Source organism: Manis javanica, chromosome 15, assembly GCF_040802235.1.
Source record: "Manis javanica isolate MJ-LG chromosome 15, MJ_LKY, whole genome shotgun sequence".
Classification (NCBI taxonomy): domain Eukaryota; kingdom Metazoa; phylum Chordata; class Mammalia; order Pholidota; family Manidae; genus Manis; species Manis javanica.
In genome coordinates, this window is record NC_133170.1 from 57862346 (window position 1) to 57887612 (window position 25267).

At 41.5% G+C, this 25267-nt stretch overlaps 1 protein-coding gene across 22 annotated transcripts in view; it reads left to right on the forward strand.

The window, feature by feature from the left end:
- Positions 1–25267, forward strand: part of ARPP21 (cAMP regulated phosphoprotein 21) — a 146530-nt gene that overhangs the window by 116201 nt on the left and 5062 nt on the right. Inside the window, exon 20 of one of the 22 annotated variants that reach the window (XR_012125850.1) lies at positions 16111–16197. The exons of the other annotated variants lie outside the window; for them this stretch is intronic. The gene's annotated coding sequence lies outside the window, so the exon portion shown is untranslated. The remainder of the gene's footprint in view (positions 1–16110; positions 16198–25267) is intronic. 22 annotated transcript variants of the gene reach the window in all.

Consider the following 25267-nt stretch of genomic DNA (forward strand, 5'->3'; position numbering starts at 1 on the left):
TGACACAGCTCTGGAGGGGAGGAGTCGTTTCCCCACTGTCCCTAAGTGACTTCTTTCCCTAAATGTTATTAATTAAATGCTCAGACAGACCAGGCTCTCTGAAATACTTCAGACTTTTGAAGTAACTGCTGGAGAACTGATCAGAGGCCTCGGTGTGGGACACACATTTAGGACCAAACAATTAGACATGATAGAGGAAGACCCCCTGGAATTAGTAATTAGTGGTTTTTTAAATCTTAATTCCCCCGGGAATTAAGATGAGTGGTTCTATGGCTCTTTTTAGGAATATGACTGCAAAGCTAGGGTTGAGGAAACCTATCCTGATAAAATCAAAGGGCATACTTTGCTTGCATTAAGACCCCGATATTTCTGAATAATAGTTTGGCCGGCATCATTCTGCCCCTTGTGCAGAGTCAGTTCCCTTCCTACCAGGCTCTTGGTGGAAGCTGGGATTCTTACACAGCCTTAGCACAACTCATAAGAGGGCCAACACCATATTGTGGCTTGAAATCATGGGGAAGGTGACCTAGAACTGCAGTTTGTGCATCTGATAAAGTTGCTTCAGAGTCTTGATGGTGCATAACATCTGCCTGTCTCACTGAGGTGCCTCATGTAGGATGAGGTCAGGTAGCGGCTGCCTCCTCCACCTGCTTTTCACTATTGAGCAGAATAGCTGTCACCTAATCCCATGGAACCACATGGAGCTTGGACAGTCACTAAAATAGTAACCCAGCTGTTCTATTTTTGGCAATCCTAAGTCCTTTAGGGATTGCTGTAAAATCTAATAAATTTTACAGAAGTGAATAGAATGCATTAATCTTGAGTTTGAAGTCACAACTGACTCCAGAGCAATTTTAGAGGCCTGGGTAGGGGTATAACCCTAGTACCAGTATAAAAATTATGTATTAAGTGGTATCATTTCCAAATTTTCCATCACCTTCTTAATATTCATATTAGAAATATTTGGAACTTGTTCATGAACAGAAAAATCTTTGCTAATGATTCTTTCCTAGTCCAAATATGATTTTCAGAAGAGGTTGAATTGCTAAAGATAACTAAAATAAAAGATACATTTAAAAAATTCTACTTGTTTTAGGAAGTTGCATGATAGCATCTGTTCTTGGAGAAGAATACTGTGAAAGTTTTAACTTGTGTTGGTAAGCTAAAAATACATAAGGCTGATGAAAAGTAACAGTTTTAGTCCCTGTGAAATCTCTTAGAGAGACCTACTTGTCAAGAAAAATTATAGCTGTATTACCTGCATACTTTTGTATGATAAATAACAGCATTTTTAGAAATGTTTATTTTTAATATCGTGGCTTTGGTTTGTAAAGCTGACAACCTGCACTGGAAATATAACAGATCAACCTAAGTGGTGTAGCAGTGGATTTCAGCAGGTTTTTTTCTGTTTTTCTCTCCAAAGGCTGAAGTGTGCCCTAGTCTTCTAGGTTAAATGTGGATCATTATGAGCTTTCTCCATGCATCCCTGTGGGGAGATAGCAACTTCGGACACAGTAGGTGCCAGTCAGGAAAGTGACCTCAGAAAGTGTCACACCTACATCCCTAATTCCAGGAGACCCTCTCAAGCATAGCTTTCTCTCATCACAAAAGAGGTCAGTAAGATCTCAGAATTACTGAGCAAAAATGGGGCCCTAGGTAATGTTTTGTGGGGGGTATTGATTTTCTTCTTTTTGCATATACATGCATTTTTTTCTAAGTGGTTGTGGGGAGATAAATGTTGTAGTCTACCACTTTTAATTAAAAAATTAGAGTTCTGTTGTTTGCAGATGAGACATAGAAGTCATATACACATACACAAAAATATAGTTGACAGAAGATTTTTAACTACCTCTTGAGTTATGGCAAAGAGTTTAACACTCATTATCTCCAAAACTTCTGTACTTGTGAAGTAATTATGTTCTGTTGGTTAAATACAAAATCAAAACATCAGAATTAAAATTATGAGAAATACCTTTGTTTCAGGTATATCCTATTGTTGAAGGACAAGGAAAATTCCACTTGGGGGAATATTTTAAAATGAGAAAAACAATATCCTTTTAAGTAATATAAGTTAAATCTTGTATAGAAATTTCACGGAAGTGTTTTCACTGTCCTGCCTTACTGAACAGACCGTACACACTGCATATAGTGTTGTTTGTCCTGACTCTAAGTATATCGAGACTATACTTTGTTCTCCTGGTTTATGTCTGTCAAAATGTCAAATTCTAATCAGCACTGCCTTGGCCTCATTTTTTTTTTCTTCTACTCTGATTTGGGTTGAGAATGTGATAACAAAGCTTGTTAGGAACATGCCTGAGATTGATTCTGAGTGATAGCTAAGCAGCTTAGCTAAGAACGAAATGCTGCAATGTATAGCTAACTGGATCGTCTCCTTTGCCCTGGGTCCTTCAGTTTATTGCATAAGTGAGGCACTGAAAATCAATCAGCAATCCTTGTCAACTGGGCAGAACTGGGATACAATCTTGCATGTTCTCTTGCCAAGGAACAAAGCTCAGCCATTCTAAGAAACAAAGAGGTGACATGAAAATGTAAATGAAAGTAGAGCGCTTCCAATGCTTATGAAATTAATTCAGTGTAACTAGTTTCCTCCTACTGAGATCAAAAATGAAAAAGATGGAAAAACAAAAGGTGGTCTTAAAAGGACTTAAAAGGTAGATCAGCCTCAATAATACTTAGACATAAATCCTTTGTCCTATATGACAGAATGTTTAGAAGTAAGAACTAAGCTGGCTTCAAATCTCTGCCATTGATAGCTGGGTGACCTGGGACAAATCTATCAGTCTGCCTCACCTGTAAAATGAAGATAATCCTAGGACTAGCTCATCGCTGATTAATGCAATAATGAGAGGAGATTGCTTAAGTTGTGGGCACTTAGTAAGGGCTTGATACATAGACAGCAATGGCTCATGAGTAATGTAGTTCTGGGTATCCTCAGAAACTGCAAAGTGGGCACTGATCCTGTAGACTTCCTATTCTGAGGCACCTCTTTTCTACTTACAAGGAATATCTAATAGCCAATGCAGTGAAATGTTCCATTCCATGATCTTCCATTATAAATTAGATCTTCTGGTTTTAAATGCTCATCACACAGCTAGAGTCATATTTTTATTCTTTACAGAGGACACTGGGCATTTGCCTTCTTTGGTAAAATATAGGCACATAGCTCTGCCAAGTTCCATTTTGGAACCGATTTGTAAATCTCCACCAATTGTGGTTTGAATGGCGTCCATGCTTATGGTGATGTTCAATGCAGTCTGGAGGTGCCAATCTCTTTATTGATGATAAGAGTTTTGTTATTATTTTTTAAAAAGCACTATCACAAAGTAAAACCATCAGGCACTGATTTGTTTCTTTGCCTACCCTAGATGCCACTGTTTGTGAGGAAATTATCATGGAAAACACATTCTTGCTATAATTTGGAGCCTTTAGGCATTTGATGTGCCAATTCCTTCACTTGGATCTGGTCTGTAATTTATCATTGGAGTGTCCTCCCTACTCAAATGCGCCCTTTGTGGGCAGAGGCAAAACTAATATACTTTCCAAGTGTGTCTGAATTGCTTCAATAAATCACAGCTGCCACTGTAAGCAGTTTTATCATTTGCCAGAATAATAAGTTATCTTCATGCTTTATAGACACAATGCACTCCACGACTTTTATTTGTGTAAATTGTAATGCATCATAACCCATTTCCTAAAATGAAATTAGGAAGCTCATAATATATGTATTTTTTAAGATGCAAGGAAGTATTCCAAAGAAATCATGTAAGCTCACCAAGAAATGAGCAATTTTAACTCAGCTTCTTTTATAGGAGCAATTTATTTCTTTATTATTACTTGATGATGTGGGCATTAAATGCTTGCAACTGGGGCTAAATGTCATTTAGGTCTTTACTGCTCTAGCGTCTCAGTAAAACTGGTCCACAAAGGAATAGGACTAAGCACAGATGGTTCTTCTTGGGTCCATCATGCATGAGGTAGAGAAACCTAATGGACATTTAAGAAACACCTGTCTCTGTTGACAATTGTCTAGGTAGCTGTTCCCTAAATCAGACTGCAGATTCAGAGATTTGCCCACAGTGGTCTCTGAGACTGACTTCCAACTAGCCCTTTACTTCACCATGACCAAACCCGATTTCAAACCTGATTTGAACCCTTTAGACTCCTGGAGAGGGAAAATCTATTACATAACAATATTATATCTGAAGGTCCTAATGAGAAATACATGATCTAATTTTAATGCTATTTTAGTACTCTGTTCAGCATGATGAACAATAAAGCGTGTTCTTTTTTTTAATTGGCTTGACTAAAAATCTGCTAAATATTTATAAACTAATTTGCCATCACTTCTCAAATGATAAGAAAATACTTTTGTTTGTAATTGCCTCAACAGTTCATTCTAAGCGGAGAAAACAGTATCTATAAAGAAGCCAGGTTTAATAATTAGAAACTAATTTGCTACTTTTAAAGCCTTTTCCCATGCACAGTGCAATATTTGAATTAGCTTTACTTTTTTCTCTTTATTATCAAAAGGAGGCATAAATGTCCTGTCTTGGAATTTTAGATTTTCCACCCATATCTTGCAGTTTGCAATGCTGTGTATCTTTACCTCAAATTATCCACTCGCTAATATTAAGAACTGCATAAACCCCTTTTTTGTACCAGATTACTGGGATCTCTAAACAAGTGGGAAGAGAAATACCATTTTGGGGGAAGATTTATTCATTTTCCCCAAATGTGGGACATTGCCTAACACTGAGATATTAATGATTCCTTTTCTAGAAAAACCAAATATTTATGGTACTATCACTATTTTATAAATGCCCATTCAAAAAAAGAAAAACAATTGATAGTTGGTTTATGGTAATATCATTAATTTAAACAGCAGTATATCTTTGAAGAAAAAAGCTATACAATAAAAAATAGTATGCCGTCATGAATGATTGGAAACTTCATTGACAACACTTCTGTATAGAATCCCATTCACAGATTTGCCTTTTCCTGCAAATGCCACATTAGCGTGTTGGTCTTACATTTTTCCAAACGTTCAGTATTTGAACTATTTCCAATAGTTCAGTATTTTTATTATAGTGATTTTATCATTAAGTGCTTGTAATTTATTGTTATACTGTCATTGTGTTGTTTTTAAATAGTGGTGCAATGTTTTTCAGTGTCCTGAGGTCCTTTTAAAGGCATAATTTATACATGAATTAGGAATATTATGGAAATGTGAAAGGGCTTGAATAAAGGAATTTCTCCTTGGGAGCATCAACCTGTGTTGAACCTAAGTGGAAGGTGAAGGGAAATGATTACCAATAATCTTTGAAGAAATTGCTTACCTTCTTTTTCTCTTTTTCTATATGAATATATATCTGCATCTTGAGAAAGAAAACACTAGCTCAGACTGAGAAAGTAAAAAATCTGTGCGCCCACTCATCAGGCTGGTACCTCAGATACCAATGACAGCAGAAGAGATGTTACTGGGAAGCATGTCCCCTAAGAACCTATGGGATCTAGCGTCACAGTCACTTCAGCGACTTCTGCCTTCTTATTCACTGAGAAATCTCACCCTCTAAAATAATAGACTGTCAAACTCTGTTGCTTGCTGTTATGTCAGTTAAAAATAAACTCGCCTGCCTGGAGCACCTAAGTTGCTGTGACACAGAGACGCAGCCCCAGTGTCCGTCCCACAGGTGGCCTTTCCGGTGGGCGTTTCTGGGCACTGCGTTCCACATCCATCCTGACTCTGTGTCTCTAAAGGAGACAGGACCCTGGAGCCACTGCACTTTCCAGATGGGGTGTTGACGGCTTTGACAGCCCCACTTAGCTTTAAACCTGTTAAAACTCTGCTTCACTTAAATGTCATCTAAAGTCTCTACAAGAGCTCTGTATTTTCTTTGAACCTTTGTTGGTGAGAGACCACACAGTTCCTCCACTGAATGGCCTTCCTCATTGCAGTGAGTAATAATTTGTCAATTACACTTTTATTCTCGGTAGTCTTCAGCTGATTGTGCTAGGATGATCTCTGTCCATCCACTCAGGCCCCTGTGATGATAATTCAGGGCAAATTTTCTCTGCTACTTAGCTAGAAAAGTACAAATCTCTGCACAGCTCTACCTACTACCTCCCCAGGAAACAGAAAATGCAATTGGTACGGAAACAGTGTAGGAATGGAGGCATTGCTTAGAAGGACATACAGTGGTTTGGCTTGAAAAGTCCCACAAGCTTGCCCCTGGCTGCAAAAATAAAAAGTGTAATACTTGGTAGGAGTGTGGGGTATGCAACATACGAGGAAGAGGTTTCATGAACTGGGTGACTCATGACTTAAACATTCTATGTTGTCACAGTTAATAACACCCATTACATCAATGAAAATCTAAAGGCAGCTAGAAAATTTCCAACCACAGTGTTTACTGACAGCTCTCATCTAAAATAGGCTTCCTTTTTGTTGTCTCTGGGATTAAAACCAAATCTGTTTCACGTGGTGCTCTTGTTTCCAGCATAGCCCCAAACTAGGTTTTCAAATTCTCTTAAAGAAGGAACACCTTTAATCTATTGGATGTCTAAAATTACTCTATTTATGCATTTCTTTTCTTTTCACCAGCTTGGTCTAGGGAAGGGTAGCCTGGCTTTAGTGATGGTAGTTTCTTTAAGGGTGTATATTAGTAAGATTAGTCGCCATTCTCAGTCTGGAGGACCATTCAGTGCTTTTGTAGATCAGGCTGCCTCTGTTCTTGGAATTTAGCCTTTTATCTTGATTTCAGAGCAGAGCATTCTGAAATAGTGGGTGGTTCTTTTTACCACAAACGCATTTACTGTTTGAGGGTAACATTTGTTCCCATGTGCTTAGAAGACTCTTGAAGAATGGCCTAGGCAACACCCAGTCTCAGAAATGTGAACATACTCAGTTGTGAGCTTTCACTGGTGGGCACTGACTCTGCCAACTTTTACTGATGCCACAATTGTTGAGCATCAATTTTAAGCAGGGCAGATACCCCACAGAGTTAAACATGCAGTGTTAAAGTCATAAACAGTAGCCTGCTGACCGTATCCACATGCCACAGTTCTGTATGTCTTCAAAGGCAGCCTGTGTCTTTTGTGTGGCAGTGGGGAGGAGATGTGTGGGTCACTGCTGCAATATGTTTTCTGATTGGTGGATATTTGGTATGACACATGGTACTAATTAATCATCAGTAAAGACCCAGGATTCTCAAAGGAGAGCAGGAGACTGCCTATCCGTACTGGCAAAACATTAAGGTCATGGATCATGCAGGAAACATCAGTGATCTAATTGTCCAAAGAAGCAGGTATAGTGAGGGATGTGCTTTGCCCAAAGCCACAGCTTTCCTTGTGTGTGACCTGAGGCTCCAGTGGGAAAGAATGTCCTTTCTCTTACTTTTGTTGGGAATCGTCTCTTTCTAGGCCAGATGGGAATTGTATCTCTCTTGGCCAGATGGGAGTTTCATGAGTTGAGGATCATTGTTCTGTCCAGCTGGACTTTGGACCAGTTTCCCAGGCCCACATGCACACTGGTGTCCTTGCCTATTTTAGCTGTTGGCTGCTGGGTTCTACTGTTTAGAAACAAGGCATGTCAGTGGAATATTATATCACATCAGGAAAAACACTATTGTATCCATCAACAATAATAATCCATTTCTTAAGCATCCTTTGTGTGCAGGTGTCACCCCTGGAGGGTATGGGGTAAGGAGAGTGGGAACAATGTGACAAATAAATAACACAGAGGCAGTCTCTTCTGGGGGTTACAGCCAAGAAGTGGAAGAAAGGTGACTTTTAAAATCATTGCATAGTCATATACATTGACAAAATGTGCTCTGCTCAGCTCAAAAGGATACTTTTTTTTTTATTTGGTCGTGGTTTTTTTCAAAAATAGAGTTGACACAGACAGACCTTAAAAGTCTCCATAAAAACCCAAGTCACATCAGGCAAGGTTATTTATTGTTTAACTAACTTAATAACACATTTTGCTCAGGCTTAATATTATCTTTTTAAGTAGCAAATAAGGTTATTCTTTGAAGCCTGTGAAGTTCTCATTTTGGTTCCAGCTGGTGATTGCACCCAGTCAGAAATGTGACCTTTTATGAATTTGACCAGTTTAATATGAAGCATTTGGGGGCATCTGTTGAAGTGTCCAGTATCAGTGTCAGCTGTTCTTGGAAGTAGGATAAAAAGAAAGGACAGAAACATGTTCCAGAGCTTAAAAGGTTTGTGTCAGAATGAGTATTTTATTTAATTTCCCACAACAAAGCAATCCCGCTCACCTTTTAGAATGCTGCACTCAGAAGAGATCTTTGACCCAACTTCTCTCAGGACCCTCCCTGGCTTTATAGTCACATTGATGGCAAGGACATGAGGACCCAAGGTGGGTAAGTCACCTACTCACAGCCATACAGCTGAATGAAAGTTATGAGCTGACGTTCAGATTGCCAAACAGTCAGTGACCCATAGAGCAACCCTTGTTTCAGAAATTGGGGTGTATTCTGCATTCGGAGGTGAAGCAGGACCTCCTGGGGGCTCCCCAAGCCTCGGATTCTCTATCCCATCTCCACCATGCCTTTTGCGAAGCCAGCTTGTTTTTCTTTCTGATCCAGTGAATTTATCTCTACAAGATATAATCCTCTCCAGTTTTTATCCTGCTTTATTTTGCCAGTCATCTGTGTGGTGACCACAGATTTGTTGGTTGCAGATCAGTCAAAGCTGTGGATGCCTGAGCACAGCTGCCCAGGCTTTGCTGGGCCGATGCATTGGTGTCAGTCTCCCAGGGCTGGGTGTGAGCCGGGACCCGGATCAGCTGCTCTGTCGGAATTGCATTTCTGTAATGGACCCTGGCATTATTAGACTGCAGTTATTTTTACCTACTGCGGGTTAATTCTCAAAGCTGTTTTACTTTTTACTAAACTGAGCTCCAAAGGTTTTTGTATTTAAAAAGTGGCTTCCTTAGCCCTATCTTCAGCCTCAGCACTGAATTTCTCATAACTCAAAACTGTGTCTTGAAAAATGAGTGAAAATATGTCATCTAGAGTACAAAGCATACTATTAGTGTGTGTTGGTTTGGGGGCAAATCCTGGGGATAGTGTACGCTTGGCAGCATGTGATTTTCTAACTTCAAATCTTTTGTTTTAAGTTATAAATAAAAGCAACTTGGGTGCTTTCTATATGCCAGACAGTGTGCTTAGAGGTGTTATGGCACTTAGTACTCACTTCAGTTCTTTGAGATGATATCATCTATTGCATCACCTTCCCCATGTTACAAATGATGGAAATAGAGGTTTGGTGAGAAGTAACTGCTCTGGGACACGCACAGAGTCTATCTCCCAAGGCTGGGTCTTTGCTAGAATACACTGCTTCTCATGCCTTGACAGTCTGTGCTTACAAAATAAAACAGTAATCATCCTTGTTCTCTCCCAAAGAAACGGATTTACCAGTTTTAGGCTGAGATGTTTGCATCTGCTGAGACATCATCAGATGTGTAGCCATGGGCATTAGATATCAAATAGCAGCTCTTCCACACTGAGGCAAAGCCATTGTAATCATCTGTTTTTAAACTGTTCAGCAATGTCCTTTATCACGGTCTTGTTAATAACGCCAGGCCGCTTAGGAGTTTTCCATCATGAAATTTCATCATATAAGCTTTCTCAGAGCCCTCACCTTCTGAAATACCAACTTTCCTTAATTAAAATTTTATTCTCCAAAGAAACAGCTCTATGTGTTTTTTAGTAGGTTAATAACAAAAGTAATTATTGTGCTACATTGCCTCTTTGGCTGCATCTCCTTAAATATGGGCACTGGGACCTTTGTGTTCCCTGGCAGCCTTATGAAGGCACTGTGTCAGCCGATCTGATGTTTTTATCTGGAGCTTTTGCCGACTCCACGGTAATCAAACGCTTTGGTAAGATAGTGTGCTATGGCTGGGGAGGTACAGAAAAGACTGACAGCTCAAGTGAAGTGTTCCTTGTGAATGTCACTGAGGAAAGATGTAGAACATCCCCCCACACACACACTCATACCAATTTAAGAACAGATTAAACAGAATCGCTTGCCCATACGACAAGCAAGATTTTACAACGTGTGGCTGGAAATATTACTAACCAGGAAGCATTGTAAATGATATTCTTTAGACTTTAGCAAGTCCATCTCGGGACACTTCTCTTCTGTATTCAATTCACAAAGACTTCTCAAAGGTACATCTTGCTTCTGTGGTCAGTCTGTCTTGGATATGTCCTACATGCCTGGGCTCATCTAAGTGACATTAAATTGCTCCTCATCAATGCAAATGCATCCTGAGTGAATTCTCAAGCCCTCCCTCCCTCCACTCCCCTCCTTTCCGGTACTTAGAATCTTGCTGTAAGACTGTGTTGAGACCTGGACTCCACTTGAATTTTATTGTTTTTGCATGATAAAGAATGACAATTGCTCTTGCCTCCCGCCAGATCAAAGTTTTAAATTCTGGATTTCGTGACCGGGTTTCTGGAGTTCCTGAAACCAGGGAAATTTTATCATGTATTTTGTGTGTGTCTAGGTACAGTTGATTAGGAAAAGGGTTCATGTCTTACCTCAGACTTTTAGTGTGATCCATGCTCCTCTACAGTTGCTAAATGGCCAGGGGATTTCTCAGCAGCACCTATGCTTTTACTGCCCTGCTCTCCCCCTTTCAAAGGTTAGTGAGGGAATGGAGCAGCAATTTCCAAATCATGGACTGAAGGGTGTCTGAAAGTTTCTGCTGTTAAAAACAGTGAATATGTCAATTCAAAGGAGATAAATACATCCAATTAATATAACCACTCCACCTTTCCCCACCCCAGAAAAGAATTCCAAAGATTTGTCCTGAGTGCGCAGCTGCTAGGGGAGAACAGAGAAGGCAGGCCATGCCCCAGCCTCTCAGTACTTTGCTTTGAACCTGTTATCTGCTCAACTGTTATAAAGAGTTTTAATTATAAGCCATACATTGTTTAACTAACATGCATAAGGGACCATTGGTTAAAGACAAGAAGAGAAAAGATAACAAAGGCCACAAAGCAATTGATGAGGAACACAAAAAGTAGCAAGTTTCTGAATTAATTTCAATAAAATCTTCACTATACTTCACCCTTGAACAACATGGGTTTGAGCTGTGCAGGCCCAGTTGTACGTAGATCTTTTTCAATAAATATATTGGAAAACATTTTGGAGATTTGTGACAATTTGAAAAAAAAACATTTTCTTCTCTTTCATTTACTTTATTGTAAGAAACAGCATATGATATATACAACATACAAAATATGTGTTAATTGTTTGTGTTATAGGTAAGGCTTCCAGTCAATAGTAGGCTATTGGTAGTTTAGTTTTGCAGAGTCAGAAGTTATACATGGATTTTGACCATGCAGGGGGGCGGCTCTCTAATCCCATGTTGTTCAAGAGTCACGTGTATTCATCAAAAGCATATTTATGTATACATAAATACATGTATACCTATGCAAATACATGCAAAAGCACATGGGTGTGTAAATGTACACATGTTTGTGTATGTTTATAGACATGCATACATATATGTTGCACAGTCACTATGCATGTACCTGTATACAGTGACTATACAGTTTACCATCTGAACTCATAACACATTTGGGAGTGAAAAGTGTTAATAATTACACTAGAGCAAAAGGCTGTAATAGATACATATGGTCAACCAATATATAACCACAAAAGTTGCCCCCATTATTAAAGAAAAACAATTAGAAGTGAGGAAAGTAGATTTTAATCTTTCACTTGTGGTCCTTTAGACAATCTATATTAAATAAAAAACACTAGTGACTAAAAAGTAAAGAAAGAAATGTATCCCAAAGTGCAGAAGAGGCAAATGGCATTAACATCCAGTTTGGCATTCTGTGTAGAAAGGATAAAGGCTCTCTGTAATCTGCAATGTGTCTTTATGGGTAAGTGCCTGCACTGAGCAGCATGAACTCTTTGTATCCCCTCATCAATAGAAAAACACAAAAATCAAACCAGTCAGTTAATTTTTATTGCATAAAATGTAACATTTTCAAACATCAAGCTAAAAAGCATTTAAAAAATCTGTTTTGGTCCTTTAACATGTCTTTAACTTAAATGTCCATTTAATTATTCATTTTGGTTCCCAAGTCCAACATTTCAAAAAGATATCAGCTCACAAATCATGATTTTTTCTTACACAGTTGAATAGAAAGCGAATGAAACTTTGTGTTGTTTATTTAATGGGAAAAAGTAAAATTGGTCTATGTATTATGAATATTAAATGCTGCAGGTGAAAGAGTACTGTCATGTAATCAGTAATAGATGAATTGAAAATATTCTGATGGTTTTCTTGAGTCAATCGTTGAGCACAAAAAAAGCACAAAATGGTTAGGTTAGAAATACCAGTAAAGTGGAGGTTCTCTGTCCCTGTGTGAGGACCTCAGGGTCTTAGGTGCGGGGAAGCATTGCAATAGTCTAACAGGTGAGGTGGTGGGCCCTTAGTGAGAGCCGTGGACCAAAGGAATCAGACTTGGCATCTTGTCTTTGACGGGATGACAGGGCCCCTTTAATAAATCACTAGGAAGGGACCGAAAGGTGCCTGCTTGAATGCCCCCAGCTCCCCTGTGCTCTGTGGCAGCTCTGATGAAGGGGAGTTCTCCTCTCCCTGGACTCTGATCAGGGGAGCGAGTGGAGCCGATGGGAGGTGCAGGTAATAGCTTTGATTAGGAGGCCTGAGACAGAGGGGAACAGGGTTCATGTCTTATATGGGAACCAAAGGAGGCCCGCATGTCTCTGTCTTTGGTGAGAGCCCTGTTGTCCCGAAGTTACAGCCTAGAACGCGGCATCCCACCAGCGCTTGGAGCCCGGGCCCTTTGCCTTTCCCACTCCCTGCTGGACCAAGTGCCTAGCCCGCCTCATGTTCAGAGCTGCTCATGGCCCCGTATGTCTGCATCCGAGGTTTGCCCCTTGAGGTCTGTGCCTGGGCTCAGGAGGGGATCCACGGAACTGAAGCCCCAGCCCTGTCAGATGGAAGGAGCAGTTCGGGGACTTTTTTTTTCTTTTTTGCAGGTAGAGTCCGTCCTGAGAGTATCAATACCCAGTTTGTTCTTCTTTCCCAGTCCAGTTCTAGAGGGAGTGAAAATATCTTCCTTTATGTAGAATGGTTGGCAGAAACAAATGCAGACTGACAGACAGTAAATTCCATGTGCTGAAGAACGTGTTAGTCCCATTACTTGGTATCTATTTGCCCTTCACAAAAGTCCTAGGAAGTTGGGAATTATTAGCTCTCCATTAATAGGCAAGCAAAACAAAGCTCAAAGATGCTAGATAACTTCCCCTGTCAGAAAGCCAGTGGGTAAAAGAGCTAGCGTTCAGCCCCTTATCTGTCTGATTATGGAGAATGTGAGTTTTACGTTAGGAAGGGGCACTCCTTAGATTGAACAACAGAATGCTTATTTAAAGACTCACTGAAATATTCCTTCACACCATTTCATCTTCCTGAGAGTTACTTTAAATATTTGAAAAAAATTATGGCTGAATACTCTAAACCTGAGACAAATTTATAGCAGAGAATGCTCTAAACCAAATGTGTGTGGGGGATGCATGGGTCAGGTAGGGTTCGTGTAGAAATAAACTGGATCCTTTTCCCTTCTCCGCTTCCCCTAAAATATCCTTTGCCCATTGTTATCCATTTGATCTCAGCCCTCTGGTTCTGCAGCCAGAGAAAGAAAATGTCAAACTCAACAAAATGAGCAGTAACTGCTTGAGCTGAATCATAATTTATCTTTCTTTTCTTTGCCCTACAGGATACATAAACTGTAGCATTACTTAATAGTACTTTGTACATTATTATGAACTCCCTGCAAACTGCCATTTCCTCAAAATGGAAAGGCGAGCACTAGGGCAAAGAGGCTAATATGCTGACCTGTGAACTAATAACACACCCACTGAGAAAGTTAACATTTACTTAATTGCCGAAGCAGTCATGCTAAGTGCACAGTCTGACATATTATTAGGTGTTTAAAAGGATAATCTCTGAGGAGAAGAAAGATCTATAAAATCAAGAGACAGAACTCTGCCACCATTATTATCCAACGCTCTTTAAAATCTTCCTTGGAGCACGTTGGCGCAATGCCTGGGCAGGGCTGCCCGCCAGAGGAATGGTCCCCGACTGGCCTCCCCATTTGGCTATGTCTTCTTTATTAATATCTTCAGGTGAAGCATTTTAATAGAATTGTTGCCTGCCATGGCCCTGAGTTGGGGGAGGACGAATCAGCACAGTACCGTCTTAATTCTGGCACCTCTCGGCAGTGTGGCCCTGAACAATGTGCTCAGTTCCTTGCACTCCACCCTCACCCTCTGTGAAACGACAATAGTTGTACCCACTTCTAAGGGACTCGGTGAGCACAGTAAGGCACATGCAGTAGATGTTACTGTTACCTTGTGCAAAGAAAGGAACATGTTTGCTCTTCCTGGTTTGAATTAGTGCAAACTCTGGTTTGACCCACTCTATGACCTTCTGGGAACCTTGCCTGTTGGTGCTGATATCTACATGGAAACATGGAGATCCAGTTGGGCTATGCAGTTTGAAAAGATGTGGTTTGATTCTGTTTTTTTTGCCATTCATTATAAACCTTGAATCTCAAATATGTTTTTTTCCTTCCTCTTAATGCCCTACTTTGTGTTTCCTTAGAATAGTCTGCTGTTAGCTATTGGAGACAAACTAAGTATGCTCTGGGTCATGTAAATAACATGTTTTTTCCAAGCTTTTGGTAAGAACATGATAACAGCAGCCCAGAAGACACATGGGTGGAAGAAAACCACATTATTGTTCACTTCTGAATCCCATGTGGACTGTTACAGATGTGACACAATGTGATTACTTTGTGTGAACCTTTAGGAAACAAAAACATGCCTAGCAGGCCAGCCTGTCATATTTGGAGGTAGCACTGTAGCGCTTATCCCAGCGAGGTGACTCACAGGAAAATGGGATTTAGTCCCCAGTTTATTAGAAATTCCATGTGTGATCCCATGGGAGGGCTTTCTTGGCCCTCTAAACCTGATCGTCATCACCCAGAGCTTGTTGAACCAGGAAGTCTACAGATCCATTGTTCCCAGCCAAGCTGAAGGACTGCAGGCTTGGTGGGGGTCAGGAGGACACTTAGGAAAGCAAGCAGTATCAGCTGTCTGCTCCATCAGGGAAAGTAGGAGAGCTCCAGATTCTCATTTGCTTTTCTTTTAGGCCAAGTGAAGGTCGAGGTAAGTCATAATGGAGTGTAGCCACTGGTTGGCAAATGGACAGCTATGTCCTAAGAAATCTGAGGCTACAAAAATCCAGTTTTGTTCCCAGATGCCCCACCAACTGCTAACAGATAGACCTGAGTATGCCAAACATAATCTGCTCCAGATGCATTTTCCTAATCTCTTCTCTCCCTTTTTCATCCTAAGTTTCTCCCTCCATCCCTTACTTGGACCTGTCTCTCCTCCTGTCGTAAAAGCAAGAGATGGAATTAGAAAACTGTACTCTGCCGTCCTGATTGTCTAATAGAAGGAACTTCTTTTTTCCAGAGGCAAAGGGGATAAGAGAGAACAAGAGAGAGTGGCTGACATCAGGCCCGCTTTTCCTTCTTCCTGCTGTGTGGGTGGAAGGTCCTTTTCCTCTGCTACCCCTTGTGCATGGGTGGCACTCTCGGCTTGCCATTCTTACCACAGTCTTCAGCATTCTTGTCCCCCAAGTTCTTTTCTGTTGGCTTATTTTCTATTCCATGGCATCACAGGATTCTTGCAGGGTGGGTGTACTAAGAGTGGCCTCTTTCTCAACATCATCAATGAATGTCTTTGAGGCATTGAATGTAGAATATAGGGCTTGGCAGAAATGAATAAAAGACAGGCTTCCTTTTCCAGGGGACTGCAATCTACTTGGGAAGCAGGTCCTAAGTAAATAATAAAATATAATTTATACTCCCCCAAGGTGGAAAGCACAAAGAGCCAGGGAAAGACAGACAGTTCCATTGGCCTTCCCAGGTGTTCTGTCCCCAATGTGCCTTATAAGAGAAACCTTAATCTGCCCTGCCACCCATTAAGAAAAGGACTGTCTCCATTTTACAGATAAGGAAAATGAAGTCAAAGAGGAGAGATGACCTTCCACAGAGTGAGATGTGCGGATCCCATCACCCTCTCTCTGAGGGCAAAATAGTGAGTGTATTAAACAGTAGGAATTCAAAGTAGAAATACTGACCAAGAGCCATGGCCCAGCAGTGATTCTCAAAGTGTGGTCCCCAGGCAGCAACCTCAGTACCACCTGGAAACTTGTCAGAAATGCTGATTCTCAGGCCCCCACCTAAGCCTGTTGAATCAGAACCCTGTGAAGCCCAGCGATCTGTGTTTTAACTGGCTCTCCACATTATTCAGAGATAGGCTAATGATGAGAACTCATGGAGAGTCCCAGCGGGGTGGGGAAGCAGGCATCCAGAGGTGGAAACAAGATAATGAGGCAGGACTGGGTGGCCAACAGTGACAATCAAGAGCCCTGAGATGCCAGCATACAGACCTTGCCAGGTAAGACTGAGCCCGACTTAGCACTCTCTTGGAGGTGTTTCTGAGAGTAGCCTGGTGTCCTGCCCAGGACAGAACATGAGGCCTCAGGGCTCTCTCAGACCCAGTGGGTTTGCATCGTCTGCTACACAGAAGGCAGTAGTGGTGCATTTGGCCCAGAGGGCTCCCTCTGCCTGAGGTTTCACAACCTGGCTGTACCACACAGAGGAGCTCCTCTGAGGCCTGGAAGGGAGTCTGGGCAACAGAGGTATGACTATCTTAAAATGCTCACACTCCATTTGGGTGCCTACAAAACATTCAACCGTCCTGAAATGTGCACACTACCCTTGAATGCCTCTGCATGCCTTGGGTTGAAGGGACAAGCTGATAGGTGAATGATCTGAATCATTTCTCTTCCTATCCTGCAACAAGCCATTAAAAAATGGAACTGTTCTGCCCTAGTGGAAACTACCCACCTCAAAGGGGTGATGAAAGTCTTCAGGATAGACCGTTTATCCTTTAATTGCATTTTCATGTTAATTATTGTGAAATCATATTTAAGTGTTGACCATACCCTCCAATTCCAGGCAGTTGAACAGATAAGCACATTTGTGTTTGTGTAGACAGGCCTCAAAAATTCTGACTGTTGTCTCAATCCAGAGAAAAAAATTCTAAGGAACAGCTCCACATATGTTGAAATTAAAGATGTTCTTCATTGCTGTTACCAAGGATAATGATGAGTGAATGATGTAGATGAGCAGAAAGCATCTCTTAAATGTTGCTTGGAGGTGTGAAGGTGTCTAGTGCCCAGAGGTTGGTCTGTGTAAGAATAATAATCGATTGTTAGGTGGTCATCTCTTGGAAAACTGATAAAAAGACAGAATAACAGGGAATCAAAAATTGTGTCCCCCAAACTATCTATAATGAAACCAGTAAAATGTTTACACCCAAATTGTCCATGGAAAACATTGTTTATATGCATTTACACCAAGCTCGGTCGTGGGTTTTGTTTTGTTTTGTTTTAGCTATACATTGTACAGCCTAGAACCAATCACTCTTGGGTTGTAATGAAATGTAAACAAATTGACTTTTTAACTTCTTTGGCATCCTGAAATTTACAAGTGACTGATTGTATCTACATGGACTTTCATGGAAAATCAGAAGGAAGTAGATACTGAAAACATTAGTTCTTGGCACTTTGTGTGTGTGTGTGTGTGTGTGTGTATACATATATGTATGTGTATATATATATATTCATATGTATAGGGACATATATATTCAAAGAGCATGTGTGCACAATGAACATACTTGTACTTGTGTAGACAATCCTCCAGAGTTCTGATGGTGTCTCAACAACATAAACACCTTACTGAGACACATGTTTCAGTTTCTTTGTGGACATTTCACTTGATTATCTTAGGTAACATAGGGCATGTCCTTGTATCAGCAGATCTTGTTGATTGATTTTGAAGGAAGAGTCTGTGGGACCATGGGCTTCTCATTCACCTCTAATCAAGACTTCCTGGGCTGTTGTAATTCCATGTGGATTTAAGACCACTAATCAGATTCATAAAATAAACAAGAGACTCTTTCCTTCAGATTCTTCTCAGAAGTTATCTTGGATATGTTCTGTTGCCATCTCAGAAATATGTTATATAGCATTCTGTGTGCCCCGTTGTGAGCTCCCTAAGTTGTCTTGTCTTAACCAAGCTGGCAGACAGGAAGGGCTCAGAGTACTTTACTGCCAGATCCAGTGGAGTATAGAATAGCTGGAAGGTGACAATAAAAGCTACCGAAGGGAAAATGCAGTGTCTGTGCCTCAGATCCCAGCCTTCTTGACTGTATGCATCCCTTGATGTTTAATGTACTATGAATCATGACAGGTTCATAGATTTTCTTATTCTCTTCCAGATTTTTAATGTCTGTCTTTATTTCCTTTTCTGAAATATAAAAACCCTTACATTTATCCCATATTGAAACAGCAACAAAATCTACAAAATCCTGTCAACCCTAGGCCTCCCTCCAACTGTCTGCGGAGTTCTCCACCCACAGTTCAGACTCTCCCTTGACCATCTCAAAGGAATCCCTTTTCCTTTCCCTTCCTATTTGGCTGCTTTACCCATCACTGCCTTTGCTTCTGCACTGTCACCAGGGTATTTGTGAGCTGAAGCTCTACTTTCTTCTCTCTCTCAGCAATTCTACAGCTCTAGTCATCTCCCCGTCTCTCTTTCATGACCCACTCCCCTCCCTTTTCTCCACTGATACTATTCTCTTCTGGATCTTCTCCTCATTCTCCTGTTCAGATTTTATTTTCTCCAATTGATATTTGAATAATAGTGTGCCTTAGGGCTCCGTCAGGATCGTCTTCTCAATGTCTGCCCACTCATAAGCATATTGTCACTCACAAACAGCTACATCCCAATGACGCCCAGATCTCTGCCTCCAGGATCCGCCTTTTGCCCGAGCACCAGAACTTTGCTCCTCTGCATGTTGACAGCTCCATTCGGCCGTCCCTCCTATATTCACAGCCGAGGCACTACAGTCAACAACTTCACCCAGACCAGAATGGCATTTACTCTTGAGTTTTTTTCTTTTCTGTCATTGCCTCCCCGCAGCTCATAGATGCCAGTTTCTGACCATTCACATCCAAAGTGTGTCTTTGGCAGGTCTTTTCTCTCCCTCTTACTCCAGCTGCCTTCGCCCATGTCTTCGCTGTCTCTGCCCCAGACCATTGCCATGCCTTCCAGTAGATTCCCCTCCCTGTAGTTATGCAACCCTCAGTGACTCCTGCAGACTCTTCATGAAATGGCTGTGCATTCATTTAATTGTTCTTCTATGACCTCACACGACCCCCTAAATCTGTTGACCGTGAGTTCCAGTTTCAAAGGTAGTTTTCAAGGCCTGCGCATTTGAGCCCAGCCCCCGCTCCACACCTCTGTACTACCTTGCCCCACTTCTAACCTGCTTCCACCTCTAAATATGTGCAGTCCTTGACCATATTGCTCACGTCTCTGGGTTTGTCACATGCAGATCCATACATTTGCACTACCTTCATCTTGCATATCCCCACACCCCCCACCCCACTTGCAAATGCATACTCATCTCCTAATATGAGGTTCAAAGGGACCTCCTGGAGCCTTCTATTACCTGCTTCCCATTTCCACACCCACAGTGAGGTACACCTCTCTCCTCAGTGATCCAGAGTCTCAGACATGCTCCTGCCAGGGGGTGCCATTCCAAGGCACTACACGTTTCTGCTTATGGCTTGCCTCCAGCGCTTATCTGTGAGTGGCTCCTAAGTCATTGTCACACCAAATGCTAAAGAATAAATAGCAACTAAGGTTTGAAAAGGAGGGATACAAGGGATGAATTTAACTGAACTAAAAATCTGATTGCTTGGCTTTGCACTTAGATCAGTGGTGTGCCCCTGTGGTGAGCTGCCTCCCAAGAGCTCATGGGAGCACCTGGCTCAGGAGAGTAACTGCTAAAAAGTTGGGAGTTTTGCCAGCTGGTCCTTAAGCTGTTTGTAGCTCGAAATTGGTAATGGTGGGAATAGTTACACCAGGGAAATCAGCTAAAACTACCAGTCAGGGCTTTTGTTTTTCAGGGAGTCAGTTTTCCATAATCATGACTGTCAGTCATCATTAAAATACACTCAATTAATCCACGCCATGTCCATTAAACACGTGAACTCTTAAACTCCTAGATGCTAGTTTCTGACAGTCCACATCCTAAGTAGAGTATCTCTCCATCACGGCCCATCTCTCCATTCCTACCAGCCCTGCATTAGCCCAGGTCTTCATCGTCTCAGCCCCAGATGTGTGCTGTTGTCTTCCAGGAGACCCTAGTACTAGAACAATATTGGTGTCAAGCCTACCATTAGAATAATATTTGAATAAGAACCCTGCCAGTCTGGAATTGAGGAAAGGAAGATAGTTATCCTTGACTACTTGGGAAAAATAATTCTTATATCTTAAAAAATTTCTTATATAAAGAGGGTGCTTTCAATTCTCCATGAGCTGCCCATGAAATAGTTTCTCCAGATGGAATAATAGGTAGATTTCCACAGATTGAGTGACCATAACACTTATTTTCAAAATAGTTGGCCAGAGCCAATTGGCCTGCAGTGGGGTGGCAGCAAGTGATCTGACCACCGTGATCATAACCCCCTGACTTTGGGCCTCCTGATTTTCCCATCCTAGCCAGCAGATCGACAGCCAGTCCTCCATGAAGGCACCTCCCGGGGGATGTTACTATGGGCACAGTTGCTGGTGCCTCCATATTGACTTTGCTTCAAGCCTTGTCTGGGGAAAGAGGTTGTTCGGTTGCCTCAGCAGCCATTTGCTGCCACCCCGCCTTAAAATGTGCCCGTAATTAACACAGGTAGAGGCGCAAGAATGCAAGAATGCCACATTTGCTTCTAACCACGCAGCCTCGTTAAGCGAGTAAAGTGTGAGTCTTTCATGTGGCTTTTCTCCCTCTGGGTTGTGTAAGCTCTCGGCTGTCAGCACAGCACCACGGGCCAGGAAGGTTCAGAGAATTACTTCAATAATATGACAGCCTCTTCCATTTAAAACGGGATTCAGCGTGGCCCCTCTCAAAGGCATTCATTGAAATTCTGTGCATGATCTATTCCTCTAGTCATTCAACAATGTCTCTCATGTTTGCCCTGATTTTTTTTTTAAAAAAAAGAGCAAGAGAAAGGAAACCAGCTTTGTAGTTGTGATAACGTGAATCAGGATGGCATAACTGCAGTGAAGGGGCCCCAGAGCCTGCAGTAATAGGACAGTTCATCTGATGTGCACAGCCATTAGAAAGTGACCCATGCGTGTATGTTCTCGGGGGACAGAAAAGAGGCTTTTAAGAATCACGCTCTGTGCAGTATGAAAGCTAATGAGCAAAAGAGAAAGTCGAAGAAACACTGCGGCTTCTAGAAGCACACTTCCACTTAGGGCCCGTTGCAGCTTTGCTCCAATTCTTTGGAGTGGACAGGCCTTCTATGGCACGTGCATTGCATTACTTCTGCTCCCACAAGGGCTCCCTGCAGGTCATTCTACTCATGGTCCTAAGAAACTAGACCAGGGAATAATAAACAGGGAGGAGAAGAGCAAAGATAGGTGCAGAGACTGCCTATGAATCAGGTGAGGGCAGACCTTTACACAGAGATGAAAGAAATAATGGATTTCAACAGAAAAAACAGGAAGTGTTTCTTGCACTCTCCTTTTTATATTCCTCGGATCATTTTATGCTATTTATTGTGCAAGTAAGAACAGAACAGTATCTCATTATGATTTCTAGGCTAGGTGTCATTAGCCTATATATTAGCTTTCTGACAGGTTTGAAGAATAAGAAAATGTCTTCCAGTCATACCTATATGGCTTTCTTATTTTAAAAGTCTTACTGAGGGTTTTAGGCACATACGTTGGGATTTGGCCTAGAGGCAAATGGTTTGAAAGAGTCACACCTTGCTTTTTAAATTCACCCCACCTGGCCTCCACAATCACATCTGGAATTTATCACCTAACTTTTGTAATAAAGTAAGACAGTGTCAGTAAAGGCCAGTGAAATCAGATGCCTTCCCTAGAACCTGAGGACCGCCTGGTCCGGGGAGGCCCTAAGGGAAGTGGAATCGTTGAGGCCGTTGTCCACTTTATGTGAGGGTGGGGCAAGAGGCGGGCGGCATCCTTTACCCAGGCTCTGCCGTGGGAGGTGGTGGCTCCTCCTGCAGGGCACCGTGCAGATACCATGATCTCATTCTGCCTATCAGTTCTCTACCACCATGGTGCTGTAGGTAACTGATGCTAGAAAGGACTCCCTGTCTTAGAAACAGCGCCCTTGTCACAAAGTAAAACTTGAGAACAAACCCACAGTATTCACAGATTTAGAAAGCACAGTAATGGCAGTTCTACGTTCCAGACATACAGCATCTCCAAGTGGCCTGGGGGTTCCTGATGCCCACCTCCTAGGTTGTTTTGCACAATCCCTGTATGTCCTCTTTCTCGTCTATTTTTATTTCCCAAAATGTGTTAATACAGTTTCTGTTTCCAAAGGTCAAGTGACCTTCCCAGCAGCAACCAATTGCCCAGAACAAATGCCTAAGTCAGTCTTAACATTTAATGTGGAAATAAGTTGTTTTTATCTTATGAGTTTGAAAAAACACTCCGGAGTAAATATACTGTCTTCAAAGATTGTGAGAAGAGCCATTATTTGAAATGGTGCTAGTGATTGAAAACTATCGCAGCAACTAATTAGAAGCTAGTGAAGTAAAGGCAGAGACTAGAGTCCGAGTGGCTAGACCCCACACCAATCCCCAGCACTGTCTATCTTGTGTCCTGTTATCTGAGTAACAAGGCTCCAAACTGTCACCGAGTGACGTGAGTTGATTTGGATGAGCAGTTTACACTTTTTGCTCTGAATTTCTTGTTTGCTTGCTTTGATACTAACAAGATCTTCTTCAACAAACTGTGGATCATAACTCCTGTCCTCTTAATTGTTTTAACTATTGAGAAAACAATCAATGCAATTAAAGGCCATTGAGTATCTGCGACACCAGAAGGATTATGTTAGGGTGTAAGAGTTGGGAGAATGCGTAATAAATAGTGGTGCAGCTTGGTGAGTCTAAGCAAAGAGGGTATGGGAGTCAGAAAACCACAACTTCAGTTCTAGCAGAATTTTAGCACAACTTAAGTTCCCCTCCTAGCAGTTATGTGACCTTGACAAGGTCCTACACCTCTCTAGGTCACTGTTTTCCCTTTTGTAAAAAGAGTTCAGTAACACTGCTGCCTCCCAGGATTGGTGTGACAATAGGTAGAGTTTAAGTCACTGCCTGGATGAGAATAAGTGATCAATAAATATAGCTAGTTAGCCAATTTATGATGGAAAATCTTCCAAGAAGATGAAAGTGTAGAGGAATTGACAGGAAGCAAAGAAATTGAAGTAGGAGGTTATTTTACACAAACTATAAAAATTCAGCAAAGGGAGAGAGAAGTACTTTTTTTCCCATATTCTTCACCAGCCATGGAACAGCTAAGCCACTGTAATTCCATCTCAAAACTACATACAAGGGGTAGTTTTGATTCATAATTAAACAGCTAGTTTGTTCCCTAGGAATGTGGACAAGTATTTTTATCTTGGTTCATTCAAGCAAAGTGATTTTTCTATTAAACAGAGAATTATCTTTAACAATTGAAAAGACAGCCTGCCATGTTAAGAATACTTCACTTAATAAGCAGAACATGCCATCTGGCCTGGTTGCAGGGGTTGGGGGTGGCAGGAGGGAGTGGCTGATTTCTTGATTCTTTACTCTGTAGATATTTGCCCTCTGAACTATTCCTGTCTATTTCTTCAACCTCAATAATCAGTACTAACAGCAGAAGCACAAAACCCTGAAATAGCACAAAAGCCTGTGTCATGTCATTCCCAAAATTTTGGTTCTGTAACCAAGTATTGAAATAAGAGTTAAAATCTTGTCAGTCCCAACCATGCCCATTTATAATCCCTGATCAATTCACATTCTGATTTTTCCTAGTTGTGCCACATCAAGAGGCATGTTTCCTTGACAGAATCTTAATGGATTACCCTCAAACTATAAATAGTATTCAGTAGCTCTTGCATTTTTGTAGCAGCACTATAAAATTTTCAGATCTATAAGATGCAGACATTTTAAATCTTAGAGCACCTCAATCTTAGCAGAGTGCATTCTTTTATGTGCTAGGAGGCGTTTGTCCATTCCTAACCTTTTTACCTTCAGAAAATGAATGAAGCATGTGACTTGAAAACTGAATTAATCTCGACTGAAAAAGAAATAAAAATAGCTGATGTCTTTATGATCTCCCTAGCAAGCCTACAGGGTGCATACAGTTGCTGTTTCTGTTTTGTAAGCTGCATTATATCTTGCTAATCCTCAGTAAATAGGAAAAACTGATCGTTTCACAGCTAAGAATTGACAAACTGGAACACATCCCTCATTTGAATAGACGAGATAAGCAGGCTGCCCCCAGAACGGCCATCTCCACCCTCGGGTGTGTTATGTCCCGGGCAGAAGCTATTAGTTCATTCCTTGGTCACTGCAGTCATATTTCTATTTCTCTATTCTTGGACCAGAGCTCAGATTCACATTCCAGACAGCCTCTTGACTTAAGGACCATTCAGCTACCTACCTTCTGTAACATAATTTAAAGAAATGGGCACCTCCAATTAAACCATCCCAGGTGTGAATTTCTTGCCTGGAGAGGGAATTGAGAAACGAATGGGATTCATGAATATAAATTGGGCTTTCCCTACACTTAGGCTTTCATTTTGAAATCACAGAGCGTTATCTGCTCCCCACATAAATCTTTATTTGCCTTAAGTGGGTTTACTGCGGGAAGCCCAGTGCAGAGCTGGTTGCCCATCGCTCTGCACAGCTGAATATTAAAGTTCACAAATCATCATGCAGAGGAGGCCAGGGAGGGAGACGCTGCAGCGGCGCCGCTCCAGTGCCCTCAGCAGAGATGATTCCCACTCTCACCAGCTGTGCACCTGTGCTGGGATAAAGCCGCAGCACCTCCTCAGTCTTTCCTGCCCCTGAATATGGAGATGTGCTTCATCTTCCTAGCAAGACATTCAGTTTTCTGTGTCTAAACAGCTCTGTTTACTGTAAGATGTATTATTCCCCCCAGTTTTGGTTTAGTGCTGGTATGATAAATGAAGCTCTCCTAGGCCACCTCAATTTATTTTTGAACACCTTCTC